At 33.8% G+C, this 23672-nt stretch overlaps 1 non-coding gene across 4 annotated transcripts in view; it reads left to right on the plus strand.

Annotated features, from left to right (window-relative positions):
- RNPC3-DT (RNPC3 divergent transcript) overlaps positions 1-23672 on the plus strand; it is a 164095-nt gene that overhangs the window by 88243 nt on the left and 52180 nt on the right. For 3 of the 4 annotated variants that reach the window (XR_010588493.2, XR_010588490.2, XR_010588494.1), the window contains exon 4: positions 363-449. This is a non-coding gene — a transcript (RNPC3 divergent transcript). Of the gene's footprint in view, positions 1-362; positions 450-627; positions 733-23672 lie in introns of those variants that run through there. The other variant, XR_010588495.1, reaches the window with a different exon arrangement.

Raw genomic sequence — 23672 nt, forward strand, 5'->3', positions numbered from 1 at the left:
CCTTAGTAGCTTCATTACTTTTAAATCTTTTTACCTGAAAAACTTCTAGCTCAAATATCACAAAATGACTTAGCATATTATTTCTTTATGTCTTTATACTGACAGCATAGAGAAAAAATAAAATTACTTATCACAACCACAATACTTGTAAGCAAATAGGTAAAAGAACAAAAAGTCTGAAAAGATATGGTTCAGAGAAGTACAGGATTAGGAAAAGGTGAAAATCAAGGGGTCATTGCCATGGCAACTTGTCTGTAGTCTGCCTCAACAGCTACAATTCTCATATGACCCTCATATTTCTTCTCTTCATATACAAGGAGAAATCTCATTCTTCTCTCTTTCACATTCTTAATTATATTTAGGTCTTACTCTTCCAGAAGAAAAAGGGAAAACCGAACCTGAATGTCCCCTGAAAGTGAAGAAATGTCCACACTTCTATGTGCAGATTGGTAAGAACTTTCCGTTTCCATTTTCCTCCTTCACTGGAACGAAGTGAGTGCTGGTAAAATTGCTTCCTTTTACCCCCGGCTGGTGATCGACGCAGATGAGAACAATTGGTATTACTAGTGATGATTGATTATTTCTCTCTGGAGTATCTGAGGGAAACCCAATAACACTTCCTTTTAGGTCAAAAGGAGATACTGGGGCTTAGAGCCCCTCTTGGTTTAATATATGTGCTCTGGGGTATTTTCCGGTGACCGTCTTCAACAAGCAAGAAAAGAGAAAAAACAACTTGGTTGAGAGTTATGTTCCTGCTGTGTATTATCTACCTATGCATGTAATATTGAAGATTTCATTCAATGGGTTATAGCAACTCATAGCAAACTGGCAGCAGAAATAGTCTTTGGTTTTTAAATAAAAGTTCTCTAACTGAAACTTTTTGATACTGGAATTATCTTCCTTTCCCTTTCTATTATTCTCTTATTGAGTTATAAGGAAACAGAAAATAGAGAGATTCAGCCCAGCAGTATGCTTTTTTTTGTTTTGTTTTTTGAGGCAGAGTCACACTCCGTCACCCAGGCTGGAGTGCGGTGGCCCCATCTTGGCGCACTGTAATCTCCGCCTCCTAGGTTCAAGTGATTCTCCTGTCTCAGCATCCCAAGTAGCTGGGATTACAGGCATGTGCCATGAGGCCCACCTAATTTTTGTATTTTTAGTAGAGAAGGGGTTTCACCATGTTGGCCAGGCTGGTCTCAAATCCCTGGCCTCAAGTGATCTGCCCACCTTGGCCTCCCAAAGTTCTGGGATTATAGGCATGAGCCACTGTGCCCAGCCAACAGTATACTTTTAATGGAGTAAAGTGAGACCCAAGTTGTCTCATTCTAAGTCACACTAGAATAAAATTTATATAGAATTTATAAGGAATAAGATATTGGCAAGGACTCTGAGATAGATGGCACTGTTATTTGGAATTGCTTACTCTCTTACTTGGAGAGAGTGAATACATCACTGCCCACTGCCATGTGATGTGCAATGCTCCTTCCTGAGAGAGTCTTACTTTTGCTTCATTCATGCCTTATTTACAGAATGCCTTGGCCATATGAGTAGCTCTGAATATGAGTAGCTCTGACCAGTGAAATAGGAGTAAACGTGATGTATAGCATTGCTCACTGGAAGCCTGTAGAGCATTCATTGCATGGTTGCAGCATTGCTTTTCTTCTTTCATAAGATCAAAATAGGGCTGTTCTTTAAGACTTGGTCCAGCAGTGAAGACAATAAGAGGCAAAGCCGCAACTGAACAGTGAAGGATGAGTAACATGTGCAAGAAATAAACCGTTGTTGCTGTAAGGTTGTTGCCACTAAGATTGTTGGGGTTGTTTATTACTGCAAAATAACCTAGAAAAACTATTAGCAAACTTAACGTAAACTCAAAAAAGAACTAAAGCACTCATATGAATAATTGTGCCTCTTAACACTCACATTCTAAGATAAGCTTCCTCCCTGCTTTTTTCTCCTTTTCTTTCATTTTTTTCTTCATTCATGTTTGTGTGTGTGTACACACATACATAAAAATTTGGTCATCCATAGTAAAATCAAATGTGGTTTTAATAACTTTAGAACTGATCATTTCAAAATACTGAGCATTCTTAAGCTGAAATTGAAACTTGGAAAAAACCACCACAAAGCTAACCTTAAAAATGGAAATAAAACAACCAAAAATGAAGATGGAGTCAATTAGATCTTGGAATTGCTAGGGCAAACAAAAGAAAAGTTTTAATTTTCTGTTTCCTGAATGTTCAATTTTCTTTTCTCTTTCTCTCCCTTGTTCAATAAAATGAGAAAAACTCTATGACTATATTTTATTTTCACCATTATTATACACAAGGTAGTAAGAATACTAATGCAACCAAGAATGATTTAAGTCTATCTCTATGCCATTTATGGAAAGAAAATCAATAACCATCCTGAAATTGATAATGTAATACTTCTCTATTAGATATGATATCACTAGTAATATTTCTGCTTAGTCAAGGAGGGGAAAATGACTCATTTGCTCATCTACTCTCCTTTTTTCTCATCAATTCTTTCTCTTGTCAGGACTGTGCTTTCCCTGCATGATGAAAACACAAGATTGAGTGCCATCCTATTTATTGTTATGGTTTTCCTAATCTAAACTAAGCCTACTTTTGAAATTTCCTGGATGAAAAGGTGGTTAAATCCCAAATGCTTATGGTTCTTCAAAAATATAAACATTCTTTCCCTCTGGGATAATAGAAAGCATACTTTTAGAATGATTCTCTTGGTATTAATTCATATGCTCTATTTGATTTTTTCCAAACTTGTATTTATTCAGTGGTCATGCAACTTTAGAAATTAAGTTAACAAATGATAATCTCATCTCATATTTATTCTAATGAAAGAAATGGAAAGTAAAGTGCTCACAAAGTGTATGTGTAACTTTTTCCAGTGCTACCTTAATAAGCTTCCTTCCCCTAACCCTCAAAAGAGGATAGTCTTAAGTGCTTACAGTGAATTTGTAACAAGAATCTTTTTTTCCACCTCATTCTCTCTCTCTCTCTCTCTCTCTCTCTCTCTCTCTCTCTCTCTCTCACACACACACACACACACACACACACACACACACACACACACACACAGAACTGGTGTCTCAGGTTTCATTACTGCTGTAGACTCTTACCAAGGAAGAATAAAGCATCTTCTTTCTCCATACCTTCCCTGCTCCCTAAAAGTCAGAAATCCTCATTAAATTAATATTTTTTTAAAGTCTGTGTTCCCCCAAGTAAGTAATATATTCAAAAGGGAAATGAACAACATTTTTTAAAGGCGAGATTATTTCAGAGAGATAAGCAGTGAAAGTCCTTTTTTAGTGGGAGCAGGTGTGACTAGTCCAAGGGTTTGAAATTACCCGAGATTTGCAAAAGGAGCTTTGGCATTTCAGCTTGCTATGGAAAAGTGTGTCCAGATGGCATACATTGCCCAAAACTGGGAGTGGGTTACAAGATTGCTGTGTGCTTTTAGATGAAGGTCAGTGCAGAGAACTGGAATGGCATGAATATCTGAATTTGGTTAAACTCAGAGGAAACCAGTGCCTAAAATGTAGTCAACATCACTGCTCAATTGCAGCAGTGAGAAGCTAAAGGAGCAAGGCTAAGAAGAAAATCATGATGAACTGTTTTTTAGGCATTATATAAACTCAGGAGTTTTTAATGTTTAATGAGAGAGTCTCAATATTGACTGAATTGAACTTAGTAAGTATTTAGAACCTTGAAGGATATTTGATTTAACATGATGAATCAAAATGAAATTCCTTAAACTTGAATATTATGGGGGTAAAATTAATAACAGTTACACATAAAACAATTTGGGCACTATTATAAAAGTTTATGAAATATATATTTATGAGGAAGACTAAAACGCTTAGAATTTAGGGTTGTTAATTTTCAGATAATGACTTTTACTATGTTGGAGAATTAATGAATAGTGGGAACTGCCATAAAACCCTGTGGATTTGGGGAATACCAGTGATCTGATATGAGATTTAGTGTGAATGGGGCTTATTAAATATTTTTAAAACTGGGAGCAGATACATAGTGATTGGCAGAATGTTCATTAAGGGAAGAGAAATTGGCTTTTTTCAATAAATAACTTTGTTATTCGCAAGAGACGATTGAGAAATGACGAACAGGGAAGAAGATATGTAAGTCCCCTATCTCAGACTTCTAATTTCCAAATGACTTAATCATCTCCATCTGAGAGACGAATACCTACTAGCCAATGTCCTCAGTGTCCTTCAGGAGTGTTTTCCAAATTATTTTTGCGGCTCCTTTGTGAGTCATGAAATCAATCTGGGAAATCACTATAGGCATTTAAAAAAAATCAAATGAAAACATCTGATTGCATCACATAGAATAGGACTCTGTACTGTTTTATTTTTATTACATATATTTTTATATACCTATGTACACCTATAAATACATAAAAATTTGTATAAAGAGTCATAATGAAAACTGCATTTCTGACAGAAATTCAGATCAAATGAGTTGGAGACCTTTGTTTTATTTTACGGAAACTTCCATATTGCTCCTAGCTTAAATATCATTTAAATATGGGCTGAAATTTTAAGATAAGGGAAAACTACACTGCCAGTGAAATGATAAATCCCATGAACTCTGTTTGTTGAAGGGGATGAAACTTTGGGTTGATTGAGAAGTCCATTTGGAGAAGATTCACTACTAGAAGAACGGAAGGTGTCTGGGGTCCTGAAATACAAACAATGATGAAATGGGGTTAAAGTCTTGAGTTCGAGTCTATTTGAGTCTCAAAAAGTGTTCAGTGCCATGGCTGAATGTCTCAGTAGTTTAGAATAAGCTTCTGTTCAGGTCAGTTTTTAATATACCATCCAGAGGACTGGTTAAAAGTTTCTACGTTGACTCTCAGGCTGGAGGCTTTGGAGACTTGGCCTTGGCCAGAGGAGCCATAGACCCAGGGAGTATGGCCCAGGCCCAGCAGGAGCAGGCATAGGGAGGGGCTGCTCTGAGTAAACTCTCCACTGTGAGCTCAGCCTGGTGGAAACTGAACCCCTCCCTTCAACTGTTCAACTGTTTTCAACTTTAAATCTCATTAGAGAAGAAAATGAGGGGGAAGTGGTTGTTCACCCCAGGAGAGAGGGAGTCAGGCATGAAAGAGATGATTTTAGTGACCCAATTTCAGACTCTGCCAGCTAGGGCAGATGGAGACTTAATATACCAACTGAAGACTTGATTGTTGTTTCATGTATTCCATTAATCTGTACGTGGGTGCTCTTCCACAAGATCCTTGATATCCCAACACTTTGGTATCCGGGCAATCCTTTATCCACCATTTTGCAGTGGCCTGCACTATGCACTACAGAACTGAAGTCTCCTAAGGGAAGTCTGAACCTAACACAGGACTATAAAGCATACTGCTCAACTACAAAGAAGAACCATTTCAGATGTAGCTGTCTAAGATTCAAGAAAGCATAAGGGGTACTTACTTTACTTTGCAAGTAGGGAAGTTAGATTTTTCATGCAGACTTCTCTTGCAGCTGTAGATGCTAAAAGCAGTCATAAAAGTTTCTAGGGCTGAGTCTGCGATGAATAGAAAGACATTTAAGAGGTAACTGTCAGTCAGTCTGAAGCCTCAGGGCCTATCAGACAGACAGTAGCCTCAGTAGCTATCAGAATTTCAGACTAGCATCAATGTGGCCAAGGGAGCAATAATCAAGATGGCAACAATCTTGCGGTGTAGACCAGGAACATTCCCTGCTTTTCTATTGTGACACTTGTCCAGAAATTTTATATTATACTGTGGATCTATTGTGGTGAGGAGACTTCAAAATGAGTGACACTGAATTTCTTACCATCCAGGCAGGTGGAAGTTCGAAGAAGATTAAATTTGATTTAAAACAATAATGGAATATGAAAGCTTGTATGCAGTGTTGTGATGTGATACACACATACACACATAAATATATATAGCATATTGATTTAAAATTAATGTATATTTCTAATGCATTTAGTTCTCATTTCAAATTTATTCATACACATTAGGTTTAGTGTAGAGTTTATGTGTATGGGCTCTGGAGTCAGATAGCTACAGCATGAATCTCAGCTTATTTACTATGTGATCTCATACAACTTGCTTACCTCTCTGAGTTTTAGTTTCTCACCCATAAAATGAGGATAATAGCATGGTTGATCTGTTTAAGTGATTCTTGATTGCTAAATTTCTTAGAAATTTCTCTGGAACATAGAAAGAATTTAGTAAATAATAGATCTCTTTAAAAGTTCTCTTGTTAAAGCATAAGCTATTTTCTCTTTTGAATACATGCATTTGACATTTTAACTTATTTTCTGTATTTTTTATTTGCTTATATATACAATTTACTCTCCAAACTGCACTTTGCTGTGTCACTTCATAAATTAGTTTTCACCCCGTGTACCTGTATACTTGCACCCCTTCTGCCAAATTCTATGCTCAAAGGCTGACCAAGAGTTTATTTAGTGTTTTCTCCTCTTCCACTCTCAATTTTGTGTTTCTTATGTGGCAGTAAAAATTTTGGACACAATTTTACTTCTAGTTTCATGACTGTCTGAGACTGAGCATCAAGTTCCACTTTATTTATGTATCACTGAATTCTCCATCCCAATTCCTGATACTGGTTTCTAGGCTGCACCTTAGTCTGTGCATTCAGTTAACAAACATTTTTTTGCTTATTTTCGCTCTGCCAGGCAATGTGACAATCACTAAAGACTGTCACAGATAAAATAACCCCTGATATCCATTGATATAGCTATAAATCTTGCATTCACATGGTATGGCTTTACTAGCCAATAAAGTTCCCCTTTTACTTAAACCAATGTCTTAGTCTATCTGGGCTTCTATAACAAAATGTCACAGACTAGGTAGCTTATAAGCAGCTCAAGTCTATTTCTTACAAATCTGGAGACTGGAAAGTCCAAGATTAAGGTGCCAACAGATTCAGTGTCTGGTGAGAGCCTGTTTTCTGGTTTATATGTGACACCTTCTAGCTGTGTCCTCATGTACTGGAAGGATCAACACACCTCCCTGGGGACTACTGGTATCTTTGGATCTTTGTCCTCTCCAAATCTCATGTTGAAATGTGACTCCCAATTTAGGAAGTGGGGCCTAATGAGGTGTTGGATTATGAGGGCATATTCTTCTTGAATGGCTTGGTGTTGTCCCCTTGGTAATGAGTGAATTCTCACTCTATTAGTTCATGAGAGAGAGGTTGTTTAAAAGAGCCTGGCACCTCCTTTCTCTCTTGCTCTCTCATAACACCTCTGCTTCCTATTTGCCTTCTACCTGGTTGAAAGCTTCCTGAGGCCCTCACCAGAAACAGCAGCCAGCACTGTGTTTCTTGTACAGTTTACAGAAACATGAGCCAAAATAAACCCTTTTTCTTTATAAATTACCCAGCATCATGTGTTCCTTTGTAGCAATGCAAAATTGACTAAAATAGTCACTAATCCCATTTATGAGGGCCCCACCCTTATGACTTACTCACCTCTCAATGGCCTCAACTCCTAACACCATCACATTGTGATTAAGTTTCAACATAAGAATTTAGGGGCTGACTGGATGGGACACAAACATTAAAACCATAGCAACTAGTTTGAGTTGTGTTTCTTTCACTTATAACCCTAAATGTCCTGAGTAGTATGAGACCATTTCATCATATACTAAATCTTCATGTGCTCTAGAGTCTTATTCTGTATGATCTATTCTACTGTATTGATTTATTAATTTGTACCAGTCCTTGGACTTGAATTGCATTGTTTTATTATAGTAGCTTTTCAATATATTGTAATGTATTACTGGAAGAGTCTTCACTAATCACACATTCACATTTTGGAGGTAGTATTTTATATGGTGATTTTTCCAAGTGACTTTTAGATTTATTTTGTCTTGTTTTATTTATAAAGCATAGAAAAGAAACAAGAACTCTGAGGTATATGTTGGTGTTTTTACTTCGAATATAGTAATGTTATGTGTTAATTTTGAAGGATTGAATCTATACAATATTGAATTTGACAATACAAGAGAACAGTGTATTTTTCATTTATTCAAATCATTTACAATACTTAAGTGAATTTTAATGTTTACTTCCATACAGTTATATTGATTTCTAGATTGATTTACTCAGAAATAAGAAAATTATTTTTTATACTTTCTTTTCTTTTCTTTTCTTATCTTTTCTTTTTTTTCTTTTCTTTTTTTCTTTTCTGAGACAGAGACTTGCTCTGTTGCCAGGCTGGATTGCAGTAGCATGGTCACCGTGACCTCCGCCTCCTGGGTTCAAGCAATTCTCCTGCTTCAGCCTCCCGAGTAGCTGAGACTACAGGTGCATGCCAGCATGCCCAGCTAATTTTTGTATTTTTAGTAGAGATGGGGTTTCACCATGTTGGCCAGAATAGTCTTGATCTCTTGACCTTGTGATCTGCCCTCTTCGGCCTCCCAGAGTACTGGGATTACAGGCGTGTGCCACTGTGCCTGGCCCCTTTTGTTATACTTTCTAAATTGTTATTATTTGTGTAAATGAAGGATTTTTATTTTTATAATATGCTATCTTCAGGTAGTCTCATTTTAATTTCAATTGTTTTTGTTTCCAAGTATTCAAACTATCACTGCACATAATAAAAAGTTTGCTTCTCACTTAATTTTCTTGTTTAATTACATTGATGTACCTTTCAAACAATTTAAAATAAAGTGGTAACAATTGTCTTACTCTTGACTTTACTAAGAATGCTTATTACACAATTAGGCATAAGGTTTCTGCCTCAAAAAATTATATACAGATGTTTAACTTTTAAAATGCCTTCTTTGTATTATATGAAGATCTTTATTTGACCAAATTTTATATGATTTTTAATTGATATCAAACCCTTTTTTTTTTTTTTTTTGCGTTTCTAGAATAAATCTTTTTTGGCTTTGCTATGCTCTTTTAACCTTTATTTGCATTGAAAATAATGAGAAAGAATCACATGTTGTCTCATGCTAGATGTTTTTGAAACTTTTTTTTTACCCCTATCTGTAGAATAATTTAAATTACAGAAAAATAACTGTTTTTTCAAATAAATGTACTTTTTGAGAATACCAACAAGAGCTTGTCACCATTCTTTTAGAAAAAATGTACCTACATTACACAGAAAGCCTAAGAGCCCAACTAATTTCCTAAAGTATAACTGAAAAATATGAACATTTTTAAGAGTAACAAACTATTTGTTTAGAATTTAATTTGATTAAAACATAACTTCTAATCTCAAAGCAATTGACATGGTTTTTAACAATTACCTGCTTTGTATGCAGAAAAACCTTTTCTTCTATTTAAGTCAGTTTTTTCACTTAAATTGCTTTAATTCTCTAAAATTTCCTCCAGTATTTTTCTTAAAAAAATGTGGATACTAATTGCACAGCACTAGTCAAAAAGAAGATCATGCTGAAAGAATGGTAGAGGATAATACATAATGGTACAGTTGCCTTGTGTATGACACTGTGATGTACTGATCATCAGCCATATCTATGCCTGACTCTGCCAGCCTATCAAGTGCATTTTTATTGCAACTTGAATATTTTCATGCACACCATTTTCATGAAAATGTTTTACAAAGTTTAGGGGATTAAAATGTAATTTTTTTCCTATATTACCATTGGCCAAACCTTTGTACTGAGAAATAAATATATTCTCAGAAATTTGGGTATTGAAAAGCAAGAGGCTTTCTATCAAGAAAAGTTTACATTTTAAAAACATAGAAATATTTTCTATTCTTGCAAAAACCTATGTGTAATCTTCAAATCTTTTAAAAGTTCACATTCCAAAACAAGTTTTGAAATATTTGTTGCTAGAGTTTCATCTTTCCTAGAGAATTTTCATGTCTACTACTACCACAGATAAATTTTGGAGCACTTATTATTAAGATAAACTTGATAAGACAATTTTTACTTGTTCATGTATTGAAATTGTACAATTTCAAATATACTAGATGTGTCCTCCAAGTTATTTATAACTGGAAAAAATTCAACTTCATATTTAAATATTAAGAAATACTTAAATGCAAGTAATAGAAGGGCAATGGCAGTAATAGAATCTTTACTTCTGAGGTAGTTTTAGTCAAAAGTAACAGATGCCAAGAACAAAATGGAACTTATTGAGATAATATTGATGCCTAATGAGATCAGAGACCTTAGGAAAGGTTGACACCAGGACAGTTCCAGAAAACTTTCCAGCAGAGACACTGGGACTTCTTTTTGGAGCCAGAACTTTAATGTGACCCATCTCAAAATAATTCTGTCTCTTTCTCTTTCCATTAAAAACTTTAAGTTCCTGGATAAATAATATGGATTAGAAGTATCAATTGTCCACTGTTGCTTTGATATTTGATGGCCACTGTGAGATGGTCATCAGATGCAAGTGTGGTCACCCTGGACCTATTCCTGTATATCAATGACAATAAGTACAGTAAAGGGCATTTTTAGCTATATTGATGTTTTTCAAAACTATCATATTGCAATTCTAATCTTTCTGGAATTATTCACTATGTTCACTATTCCCAGTAGTGAGCAAAATAATTTTTACCATTTATATTTAATTGTGAGTTGTTTAATTCTATCCCGATCATGGGTGTTTCAGGACAAATATCCTACTTGGGAATTCCTTATATCTTAAGCAGATGAATGAGAAGAATGGAAAATTGGCTGCTGTTTTTTAAATATAAAAATATCTACAAATAATAGAATTAATAACTATAAGTTAAAATTGAATTTTTAAGTCTGCATCTAATATTAAAATGCTATTTTTTGAAGCTATGTGCAAAGTTTCAGTTTGTAGGATTGCATCCTGAGACTGCATTATCCCCATCAACCAAAATATTTACTTCTAGGAGTTAAAGAGTGTATTTTTCTTTATATTGATAATTTACTTTATATTAATAAGTAAGAAAGGCTTAATGACTTGGTAATGGTTACATAATCTGACATGCCTTATATAAGTATCTACATACAAACCTCTTGGAGGTGTCAGACAAAGAAGATCTTGAATCTTTTTTTTTTTTTTTTTTTTGAGACGGAGTCTCACTCTGTCACCCAGGCTGGAGTACAGTGGCCAGATCTCAGCTCACTGCAAGCTCCGCCTCTCGGGTTTATGCCATTCTCCTGTCTCAGCCTCCCAAGTAGCTGGGACTATAGGCGCCCGCCACCTTGCCGGGCTAGCTTTTTGTATTTTTTTTAGTAGAGACGGGGTTTCACCGGGTTAGCCAGGATGGTCTTGATCTCCTGACCTCGTGATCCGCCATCTCGGCCTCCCAAAGTGCTGGGATTACAGGCTTCAGCCACCGTGCCCGGCCTAGATCTTGAGTCTTTACTGATCTCAGTTGAAAGTGAGTTTCTATTTTGTGTGGCATGTATTTAAGATAGTGAACACAGGAGCAATTTGTTGCTGCATAATTATGTTAAACTTTTAAAATTTGACTAGCGTATTTTAATGATAAATTTCTAATAAAATTAAATAACTTTATAGAATTTCAAATTTATTTCTACATTGCAGAAGTTCATTCTATGATGGTTATATTTTAACTTTGAAACACTGACTCTGGTTGAATATTGATTTTAATTCTCAGGCATTCGACAGTTCACCAAAAAATCTTCCCAGTATACCTCTGTTATAGATAAAATTCTCTATAAATAGTGATTGTAATAAGGGAATATGGTGACTTGCATGCTTTTTGGAAAATAGCCATCTTTTATTAGGAGAAGTCTTCCCTTGACTCAGGAGCAGTTTCAGGATACACATATATAGAGTAACGAGGAAAGGAGAGGATATATTATCTATTCACTAATTCTGGCAATTTGGGATGCTTGAGGTAGATACTAAATTTACTTCTTATTTTTTTGGATTATGGTAGACCTTTGGAATCTACATTCAACATTTGATACTGTGTGTGACTCCTGATGAACACGCTGAAGATACATGATGTCCGGTAATTTTTACTGGGGATAATACCTACAACATACATAAGATGATGTTATTAAAATACATTTAAAATTACACAAGACATTTTGAAATTATTTAAGATAATGTATATAAAGAGTTTAACACAAATTTCAATTACCTTGGCTTAAGATGATTTAACTGTTTTGTAAGTTAACCAAGACCTACCATTTACTTCCTATTTAGTCTATGGATGAATTTGGCATTTTTCAAAATCTTTTGATATCCTCTGAGAACTTATTATTATTTGTACTAATTTACTTCCTAATGAAAGCTATTAACAAGATTTACTTTAGGAAGTTTATCTCAGACAGGTTTATGTCCTTATGGAGCTTACAGTGTTAATTTCAAAGATGAAAAGGAAAGTTGTGTGTGAAACAGCACAGAGTACTTTGCAGCTTGTCCCAGGAGTTATAGGGAGTAGCATGGACTGTGGAAGCTCACATAAAGTTCTTCAAAATTTACTGTTTCTTTTGCTTCCTGAAAATTGTAATCAGTTGCTCTTTTCCTACTTAACATGAAAAATAAGTCCAATGGAATTCATTGATTAATAAAGTTCTATTATTTTTTCTTCATGAAATGACTAATTTAACAAATTAAATCCTTCATTTATTAAGGTTTGTCTATTACTTATTTTTCCTTTATTCATTTCTGTACAAACCACAGAGATTTATCTTTAAATTTTCTTAGCACTATCAATGTACCTATTTAAGGATAATTTATAGTACATCTGTTGTATTAGTTGGGATATTTTAAATTAAATTCACAGAACTTTATATTAAGTAGAAATACCAATTTCAGAGAAGGACTCTTAATATCTTTATTTAGACTATGATATGGTTTGGCTCTGCATCCCCACCCAAATCTCATCACATATTGTAATCCCCACCTGTCGAGGGAGGGACCAGGCGGGATATGATTGGATCGTGAGGGTGGTTTCCCCCATGCTGCCCTCAGGATACTGATTAACTCAGCAGAGCTGATGGTTTTAAAGTGTGACACTTCATTCTTGCACTTCTCTCTCCTGCCACTATGTGAAGAAGGTCCTTGCTTTCTCTTTGCCTTCCGCTATGATTGTAAGCTTTTTGAATCCTCCCCAGCCATGAGGAACTATGAGCCAGTTAAACCTCTTTCTTTTATAAATGACTCAGTCTTGGTATTTATTTATAACAGCGTGAACATGGACTAATATAGACCATATACATAATGCTTAACAAATTATTGCCAGAAGAATGTGGCATATACCATGATGGGTCTAGATTGGGCTGTTTGCCTGGAGAAGAGGTGCTGGAGGTAGAAGTTGAAGATGTGTGTATAAGACAAAGGAGAAAACTGCTAACAAAGTCTGACATGTAGTTTCCTTAAGAATAAAACTTTGTATTTTATTAATTTTTTTTTTTACTGTTCTTGGAAGATAATCTGGTTCAAAACTAATGCTCAAAAAATCATTGTTGAATAAATGAATGAATGGGCAATACTGTTTCCTAATACAGTACATTACACTTCTGAGGAAGTCTGCTAGTTTCTAGGACTGCAATGATTATCTATCCTTAGGTCAACAGTATAATAAAACATTATTAAATATTGTGACTCAGATTTGCATAATACAAATTACTATAAAATGAATGAATCCATAATTCTTCAGTATATGGTGGTTTTTCTAACTGCATTGGAAATCCTTTGAGAACAAAGATAACAGGATCTACTTTTTGGTGTCCCAATATAGCAAGTAAATGTTCACCTAGTTAAATTGTGTTTAAATGAAGAGGGTTAAAAATGAGAGTTACTAACCAAATAGAGGATTAATTTGGTAGAATCAGCTCTAGTCTTGGTAAAGCTATATTTTTGTAGAATCTGATATATTCAGTTCTGTTAGTTAAATTAGCTACTTAATTATATTTGTTTATTTTACTTGGTGAGTTATGTCTTCTGTAAAGTCTGAAGATAAGAGAGTGAATTATTATAATATACATCCAAAAATTACATAACACTTACATAAAACTTCTATTTCATAGGTGATTCATTTACTTGTGATTAGATATTTAGAAGATTGCAGCATGTAATTTAAAGATAAGGAATTCAAAGTTTTTCATCCACATTTATGTTCTTTGAGAATGAACAACTGTAGACTGTGAGACATGAGTTCCTTTTTCTATACCTTTCTATACTTTGAATGAGTACTCAAATAATTATCTGATTTCTATTTGTGATGTAACCATGAATTAATTACACACGGAGATTCTGTTTTGAATGAATTTTGTTATTCGACATTTTTGTGCCTCCGTAATTTTTTTTTCTATTCATACTTTAATATTCTACTTTTTGGAATATATTAGAGTAGTGAAACAAGACATTTATTATTGCTAATTAATGGTCATGTTACATGGTACAGAGATATAATTTTAAATACTTATTTTTATTTAAACTATGGAGTGCTTTGATTAAAAATATTTTTCTAATATTATAAATATTTGATCCTTGAAAAAATTGAAAACTATGTTTATAAATGGAAATCAGAATCTTTGGGCAGGAGGTCTTTGGCAAGGCAACTATTTTACATAAACAACTGAATCTGTTGGAGGGGACCACACGAAGCCTGCATCCCCTTTTGAACCCTCAGTAGCATCCTCCAGGGAAAGTCACTGTGTGAAGATTGTTTAAATGGCAGCAGTAGGGTGCATAGTAACACTGCTCCTCAAAGGAAGCATCACCTTATCTGACCCAGTCTTGGAGTTCATCAGGCGCCTGCTTCAGGCAGTTGACAATAATGTCTCCAACCATTTCCATTTTTTAGCATTCAGGAGCCATCTGAGGACATATTTTGTTTGTATAATAGATCTTCACAGGATATGTTTTGTCAAAACTTAGGATGAACTTGGTCTTTTGCTGGATTTTAACTTCTAATAATACATAACTGTAAGGATTTCTCAAGTTCTACGATGGCATTGATTAAGCATCCTAACAATGATATCAAACAACATGCTCTTACCTACCTGAGCCATTTGGTAGAATAAAAGGTAACATCTTTTGGATTTGCAATAAGTATTTGAAGGGTTGCCCTTTTCATTTAACCTTTTCTGAGACATTAAGTGTATGATTTTCTTCCCCTATAATGAGCTTCTTAATTTAAAGAAGTATAAAGTTCTGTTTGTGAAAAAAGCTATTATGCAGCTTGAAATGTAGGCAGCAGTTACCTTGTTCAGTTTGTGGGAAATGATCCTCTTGGCAAAGCACTTCAAATGTAAAGAGCTGTGGAGAACACAGAGTTGGTTTGATTAATACAACATGTTCAGTTATGATTCTGTCTATCATGCTCTTGATTAATACAGCATGTTCAATTATGATTCTGTCTATCTCTTCACTGCTTCAGTGGTTAAGCATATGCTGTTAGCTGCCAGAGTCAACACTCATATTTTTCTTTCCATTCTGTGAGAAGAACTTCAAATGTTATTATTCGTAAAGTCCTTTACTGCAGCCTGTTGGTCTGGACTAAGAACACACATTATTCCATGTCATATTAAGAATTCCAACCTAGAAAGGTCAACTGTTAGGTTTATCACAGTGTTTATGGAGGTGCCGATTATTTACTTACAACTGCAGAGTATTTGAGATATTTTTTAAATTTATAATTTAGAATGAAATATTGCTACAGCAATTAGCAATGTAGCATCATTATAATTTATCTACTACAGCATTTTTTTCATTATTTTTCACTCCTACTTCTGTACATACGAGCAAACCAGTGATTATAAAAAACAACAATTAAGTATAAGTTGATAAATGACAGTATTCATTTCCCACTTTATTTTATTATTATACTTTAAGTTCTAGGGTACATGTGCACAATGTGCAGGTTTGTTACATATGTATACATGTGCCATGTTGGTGTGCTGCACCCATTATTATTATTATTATTATTATTATTTGAGACGGAGTTCTACTCATGTTGCCCAGGCTAGAGTGCAATAGCGCAATCTCGGCTCACTGCAACCTCCGCCTCCTGGATTCAAGCAACTCTCCTGTCTCAGCCTCCAGAGTAGCTGGGATTACAGAAATCTGCCACCATGCCTGGCTAATTTTTTGTATTTTTAGTACAGATGGGGTTTCACCATATTGGCCAGACTGGTCTTGAACTCCTGACCTCAGGTAATCCACCTGCTTAGGCCTCCAAAAGTGCTGGGTTTGCTGGTGTGAGCCACCGCACCCAGTCCATTTCCCACTTGTTTTTTTCACCTTTGTTTCAAAACATTTGTTTGTGTCATACCGAAAGCAGCTTTCTAGCCAATCAATCAACATTTTAAAAAGAAAGGAAAATGAAAAAACTGATTATTAATCATGAAATTCCTACAATGTCTTATCTAGACTTACCAAAAAAAAGTAATATGGAAGGAAATTGATAATATAAGGTACAGTATGATTTGGAAATACTTGCTTTTTACTTTTGTAAGACAAAAATATTATATCTTTCATTTGTTTTTATCCAGTAATAAATGAATTTTAAAAGGATAGAGACCCAGGGTAGAGTAATATGCTGCCATAGTATTCAGTGCTAGCCAACCTAGAAAGTCTGAGGGACACAAGACTTCTGCTTTTGTGATATCAATTGCAAAGTCAGGAGATTGAAAAACCATCTTGTTTGATAATTCACTGGAAATATCCGCAGAACTTATGGCTACATTTATTACAGAGAAAAGATACAGAAAATCAGCCAAGGGAAGAAATAGTCAAGGCAGAGTCTGGGAGAGATCCAAATATGGAGCTTCTGTTTATTCTCTTCCCATGAATTCATGAATGGTGTTATCTCCTCCTTGCCACAGAGTGTAACAATATCTACAAAATATTGCCAGTCAGGGAGGCTCACCTGAACCTAATCAACTTGGAAATAACAAAAAGAACAAGAGAAGACAAATGAAAAAAAGGACTGTGATATCAAGACCATTGGGCTATAAAATCCTATCTTTATGTTTGTAATGGAATCATTTAAATAAATAAGAGAAATGTGCAATGCTATACTGCTGGCCAAAAGAATACGTCACACTCAAAAGGAATTAGCATTAGGAAACCTAAATTGAAGAATGCTTTACCAAAATGAATTAGAGTTAGGAAACCTGAGCTCTTGTTCCAGTCTTATAAAAATATCTATGTAATTATAAGATGTAATTTATAATATATATATAATTATAAGATATCCATGTAATTTATAAGAATATCTATGTAATTTATAAGATTTTCTGTGTATTCAAGCTAGTCCGAATCCCAGTGATTTTAGGAGGAAAATAAGATAATTTAATTTACTGTTTTGGGATCACAGAGACATTCGTTGATATTCAGTGATGAAGCCATGCACCCTCTCTCTAAGAAAATGGACAAATGCTCTTAATAGTCACAATTGTCATAAATTTTCTGTGAGTTCAAGACATTTGACCCACATCCCTAAACCTAGTTTATGGAAACTCTAAAATTTGGTGACTTCTAAATAATCTCTCAGATTTAAAATTGTAGATTGATTTATAGCATAACATCAAAATCATACGTGAAATTCTATTGTTAAGTGAAATAGACACATATAGCATAAAAAGTGCAATTGTTTTCTAGAATGTCTAATGAAAGTCAGTTGTTCTTTTATTGTTTCCGTATTGTTCAAGTTTTACTATTGTGTGTGTAGTGAGAAATATGTGGGTGTATATTTATATATGTACATGTATATATGTGTATGTACATACACACAGACACACATACACACACATGTTGTTTTGTTTCTCTGGCAAAGCCTAACTAATACAACAGAAAATAATTTGTCATTAGAATTTTAAAAGTATTTGCTCATTCTCCTTCTTAATCCACTGTCATTATTAAGTCCAATGCTATTCTTATTCCAGATCCCTTCTATGTTACCTATTTTTGCTCTTTGTAAACTTTCAGATCTTATTTTTTACCCATTTCAGACATTCTAAATTTCATGCTAAACTACTAGGATTTGGAAAATTTTTAATTGTATTTGCTGGGTGAAATCAATTTGAAAGTTCATGTACTTTGGTTCTAGAAAATGTCATCACATCATTTGGTAAAAACTTTTTTTTTCTAATTTTTCTAATCTTTCTGAGACTTCTATTATTGAATACTAAATTTATGAATGGAGCTTTCTAGTTTACATATTTTGGTCTTTGTTCAACTTATGGAGTGATTTCATTGGAAAGAAAATAAGATATCTCTTTATTAAAGTTATTTATGCTAAAAAGTGATACTTTAGTTTCTAAGAGTGTCTTTTCCTCTAAATTTTTCTTTATTAAGGAAAAATTTTTTAATGCATGAATACCAAATCGTCTGTTTTTCTGGATATCAACTTTAGTTGTGCTCAAATTTTATTCTTAACCTTCACTGTTTTAATTTTCTCTAAATTCCTTTATTTTCTTGAAACGTTGATCTCTGTTTAAGCTTCTGTCTTAGCAGCTATCAGTCCATATTTGTGAATAGAGCACCAAAAAACTTATTGATAACTCGTGTGTGTGTGTGTGTGTGTGTGTGTGTGTGAGAGAGAGAGAGAGAGAGAGAGAGAGAGAGAGAAAGAGAGAGAGAGAGAGAGATTTCAGAATGGAATTTATTGAGTGGTAAGCTTTAATGTAAAATGAATGATTGGGAAGGCACTCATCTCTTTCTTTTAGAATGACTATATGTCATTGTTTGAAGATATTTTCTCTTTGGCCAATTTTCCCAGAAAGGAATCTTTCCATGTGCTAGTGTGGCAGTGGGGGCCACATAGAGAGGAGAGCCTGGGGGCTGACTGTCCAATGGCAAACTTTCACCGAGTCCTGCTAGTTTTAGTAGAGGTCCCCAGTATTCATTGAGCCTATTATCTCAGGTTTAAATTACCTCTAGTTCAAACTTACCAGAGAATAAACAACAGGTTTTCTGAAAGGCAGGAGCTTATCCACAATTATGTGAAGGTATAAAGGGAGAGGAGTATTCACATGGCTGTGTAGGACAGGATAGCTGGTTGAGAGTTCTGGCGACTTTTTATACAGACTTTTTGCCTATCAGCCTCTTTGTTCTGTTAGAACTGGACCCTGCCTTCAGAACCATCTAGTGATTATCTTCCTCAAATGTTCTTTGCTCTCAACATCAGACTGTGCTTCAACCCCTTCCCTAACCCCCATCCTTAGAGGCAGATAAGTAGCTTCTGGCTTCATCCAGTCCACTCATATGACTACTATTCATTCCTGAATTTTCTAATTTATAAAACATTGTGATTTCTTGTGTTCTTTCCTATTTTAGTTCAGGTCCTGTGTTTACTTGTCAAATTTTACCAACATTGAATCTATTCTCAAAAGTCAAAATGACCATCATTAGCTCAGATATCATAGAAATATAGTCTGTTTTCTAAATACCAGTAACAATTGAACAACAATGGATGTTAAGTGGAGACTGAATATTTTAGTATTGGTTAGTATGTGTTTTCAAGTGAGCTATGTAATGGAGAAAATAATATAGTTATGGGGCATAAAAGTTTACTCATTTTTATTTAATACTTTAAAAAATAAAATTGAATTGAAACAGTGACGAAGACTTGGAATAAAAAGAGACATTACATTATAATCCTTTAAAAGTTAATTAGGCATTGTCTTCCCATAAAACCAAGTGTGCATTTAATAAAATCTGTCATAGCAAAAATAAATCTTATCTTCTAATTTTATGCTTTTCTTATAACTAGATATTTTACTTTTTTATCATTCTTATTCTCCTAGTTTTTTGTTGGAAAAAATATAGTTTCTAAATTTAACAATGCATATTTTTCACTCCATTTAAAATATCAGCTACAAGAGGATATCCCTGTAAATTCTGAATTCTCCATAAATTTTTACATATTTAAAGTCTGTTTTATTTAAATTTTTAATTTAAAAAATTCTTTCTTAGATACTGCATGTAATTCTATGCTTTCTTAGAATTGCACCTATATCACTGGCACCCAATCACTACGAAATATTAAGAAATAATTATTTAGCAAACACAGGATATATTTAGGAAACCAAAGTTTTTTGTCTGCATGTTATTAAAATTGATTGCTGAAACTATGATGTAGACACATGAAACATTTATTAGTATAATACTTTTTAAATTATCAGGAGTATTTTAAGATAAAAAACATTTTTAATTTTAAATAAGCCAATGTAACAGACTGAGTGGGACATTTATTTACTTTTAGAGTCACTGAAATGGTTCCTACTGGACCTATTGCCATACAACAGTCTGAAGAAATGAAATCTTCTGTAATAAATTACAGATAAAGTTATAATGACACTAGTCATTGCATTGAAGATACTAGCACTGACAAACATACCAGCTGAAACTGAAAACATATTTTGCCATGTTTAAAACCAAATATATCTATGAACAGATTTAGTGTTCTGCTGGTTCAATTTATTGCCAGTTAATAGAAAATTTCTATTTTTAAAATAGAGTGCTTTGATGTCTGGTGCATATTGTTCTTTCAAAAAGCACATTAAATATTAAAATACTTTTTATAGATGTGATTAAAACTTTTTAATGATCAGGAATAAATATAGAACTCCACGTTGCTAAAATAAAATGGAAGTGGATAACAGCCCAGTGTTTAAAAAAATACAGGATTAGCATGATGTATTTATTATTATTGAATTGCAGCCAATCTGGTAAAACTTAATTAGAATTTAAAATATATATATCTCAAAGGTTTTCTGATATTGCTCTGCCAATTTCATTTACCACTGATAAGAAAAGATAAAAGAAAAGACAAAAGATGCTTTTGTCTTTATTTACAGAGGATTTCAGTTATTTTGTGCTAGAGAGGCATTTCATATTGAACTATATTTTTTCTATAAATATAACAAACTTTCTCTAGACAAGAGTTAATTTAAGGGTTAGCTGAAATTCACCAAAATTTGATATATTTTCAAGTTAAGTTATTGAAAGAAATAAGAACATTTAACTTTTATTATGTGAGAAAAAAAGGATAGTTATATTTTTCATACTTAGGGTTCAAGTTAATGCATATCATAGTTAGGGTTCAAGTTAGTGCATAAGAATTATAAAAAGCAGCATTAGTAGGTCTAAAGAGCATCAACAACAAAAACCCTGTCTTAAGAAAATCTGATTTATGCTATGCATTTTCATTGATATTTAGCCCAGAGTGGACAACTCTCACCAGATGGCATTAAATTATAGGAAAGAGCTGGACAGACCTGGTTTGAAGAGTCAGACTGCAGGAACTCCAACAGGTTTGCCCTGGTATTTTCACTGCTATACTGCAAGCCATAATATTTTTAAGTTGAATTTTCAGACTTCACTAATGGTGTTATGACAGATTTACATTATACTTTGTTTACAGTTTTTGCCTCTATGTTCATGGATGAAATTACCTTATGATTTTTGTTACCATACTATTGTTTTCATTTACTAGTATTAAGATTTTTCTATGATAATAATGATGGGAAACACTTACAAAGTGTTTAATATATGCCAGATTCTCTTTAAAGCACATTACAAGCACTAAGTTATTTAATCCTCATAATCACTTAATGAGGTGAGTAGTATTATTAATCCTACTTTATAGTTGAGAATACTGACAGGTAAGTAATTTACCCAGACAAGGATAGAAAACAGCAGAGCCTGGAAACGTTTGTGAAAAATGGCAGTTTTATGTTCCTTTTACATTCGGCCGGGTTCAGTTCTAGGGGTTTCTTTCTTTGTGAACAGATTTACTACACAGTCAATAAATATACTGGCCATAGAACTACTCAGGATTTCTATTTATTTTTGAGCAATTTTCTAAAAATCATTTCAATTTTTTGAATATTTTTATTTACACAATTTTATAGTCTTTTCAATTTCCATTTCACCTCTAGTTTTATGCTTCCTTTGTTTTTAATGAGCTTAACTGTAGCATCTCCTTTCTTGATGAAGTTAGATATGTAGCCTAGTTGTTATTAAGTTTTCCTTTGACACATGAGTTTTATTGAAATATGCTTATTGATTTCCAAATATATTTTTGTTTGTTTTTGTAGTTTTCAGCTCTACCTTGCAAACATATATTGTGAATCTTTTAAAGTATGTTGAAAGTATCTTCTTTGCCAGATTGTTATCAAGTTTTGTAATTTGATTGGTTAAAAACAGAGCTTTGCCTAACTGTTGGGCGCAGGATTCTACATATGTCCACTATTTCAAACTTATTATGTTTTGTTTTTATCTTTTCTATTCTTTTTTTCTATAGAATATACAAGTTATGAAAATAGATATTTTAACATTTTTCACTTTGACATTGAGTTCAACTATTTCTCCTTATAGTTAGTTCTGTTAAGTTTTGTCCTTATGCATTTCGTGTATATTTTATCTGGTATACATATTCAAGTTTGTAATGTTTGTTTCTACCTGACACATTGAAAACTTCATTGTTATGAAGTTTCCTTTTACATCCATACCAATGCTTTTTACCTTGATGCTCATTTGCCTAATGTTATTAGGTTGATGCAAAAGTAATTGTGGTTTTTGCCATTAAAATTAAAATTAATGGCAAAAACTGCAATTAGTTTTGTACCAGCCTAACAGCATAGCTGCACCAGGTTCATTTTTATTAGTATATACCTGGTATATCTTTTTATTGGTTTATCGGTTCTTTACTTTTAAATTTTCAATGTGCTTATGTTTTAGATGTGACTTTAATAAATAGCATATACATGGATTTCGTTTTTTAATTAAATGTGACAAAATTTGACTTTTATTGATAACATCCATTGTGCAGTTTCCATAATCACTGATATTTTTAAATGTATTTCTAGGATTTTGTTTTCTTTTCCAACTATCTCTTTTTTTTTTGTTCACTGTCCTTCAATATTTCTTGTGAATTGATTAGCTTTTCTCTTTCCACATTGTTTGTTTGCATGAATAAATGGTCATAAGTTTTTTTTTTTTTGGAATGCACTGTGGGAATCATTACTATACATTTACAGGTATTTAAGGATTCCTCCTCACAAGTGCCTGGCTTCTCCTACATTAATGGGATTCTGGGCCTGAGGAAATGGCTCATTTCAGAAGCTGGTATGGGCAAGGTATGATCATTTTACTAGAAACGTTTCCACAGGCTCATGATCATCCATCTGTATTTTCGTCTGCTTGTATAAACGTAGCAGTATCTTTGTTGGCTGCCCATCTACATATCTTGTCTCTAAGAACATCTGTTCACATTCAAACTTTCCTGCTCTTTATAATGAATATGCTTATCATGCTTCTAAATCTTAGTCAATACCACCTGGACTCTACTTTTTCAGGATTCTGTCATTTCTATTGATAACAGGATTCCAAACATTTAACAAGCCTGGCTGTAGATAACAGCTACCACTGAGCTTTGCACTTTCATCATTTTAGTAATTCCAACCACAGGCATTTTATTGACTATCACATGCCCACTTCTCCTGGCTTTTTGATCCCTTCTTTTACAATCTACCACAGTAGTTCCAGCATTTCTACATCACTTTTAGTGTGGACTATCACTTTCTCCAGGCTTCCAAGGGTCATGTGAGCAGCGGTTCCCAACATTTTTGGCACCAGGAGCTGGTTTTGGGGAAGACAATTTTTTCACGGACGGAGTGGGGGATGGTTTCGGGATGGAACTATTTCACCTGAGATAATGATGCATTAGTTAGATTCTCTAAGG

This window comes from Macaca fascicularis, chromosome 1 (assembly GCF_037993035.2).
Source record: "Macaca fascicularis isolate 582-1 chromosome 1, T2T-MFA8v1.1".
NCBI lineage: Eukaryota > Metazoa > Chordata > Mammalia > Primates > Cercopithecidae > Macaca > Macaca fascicularis.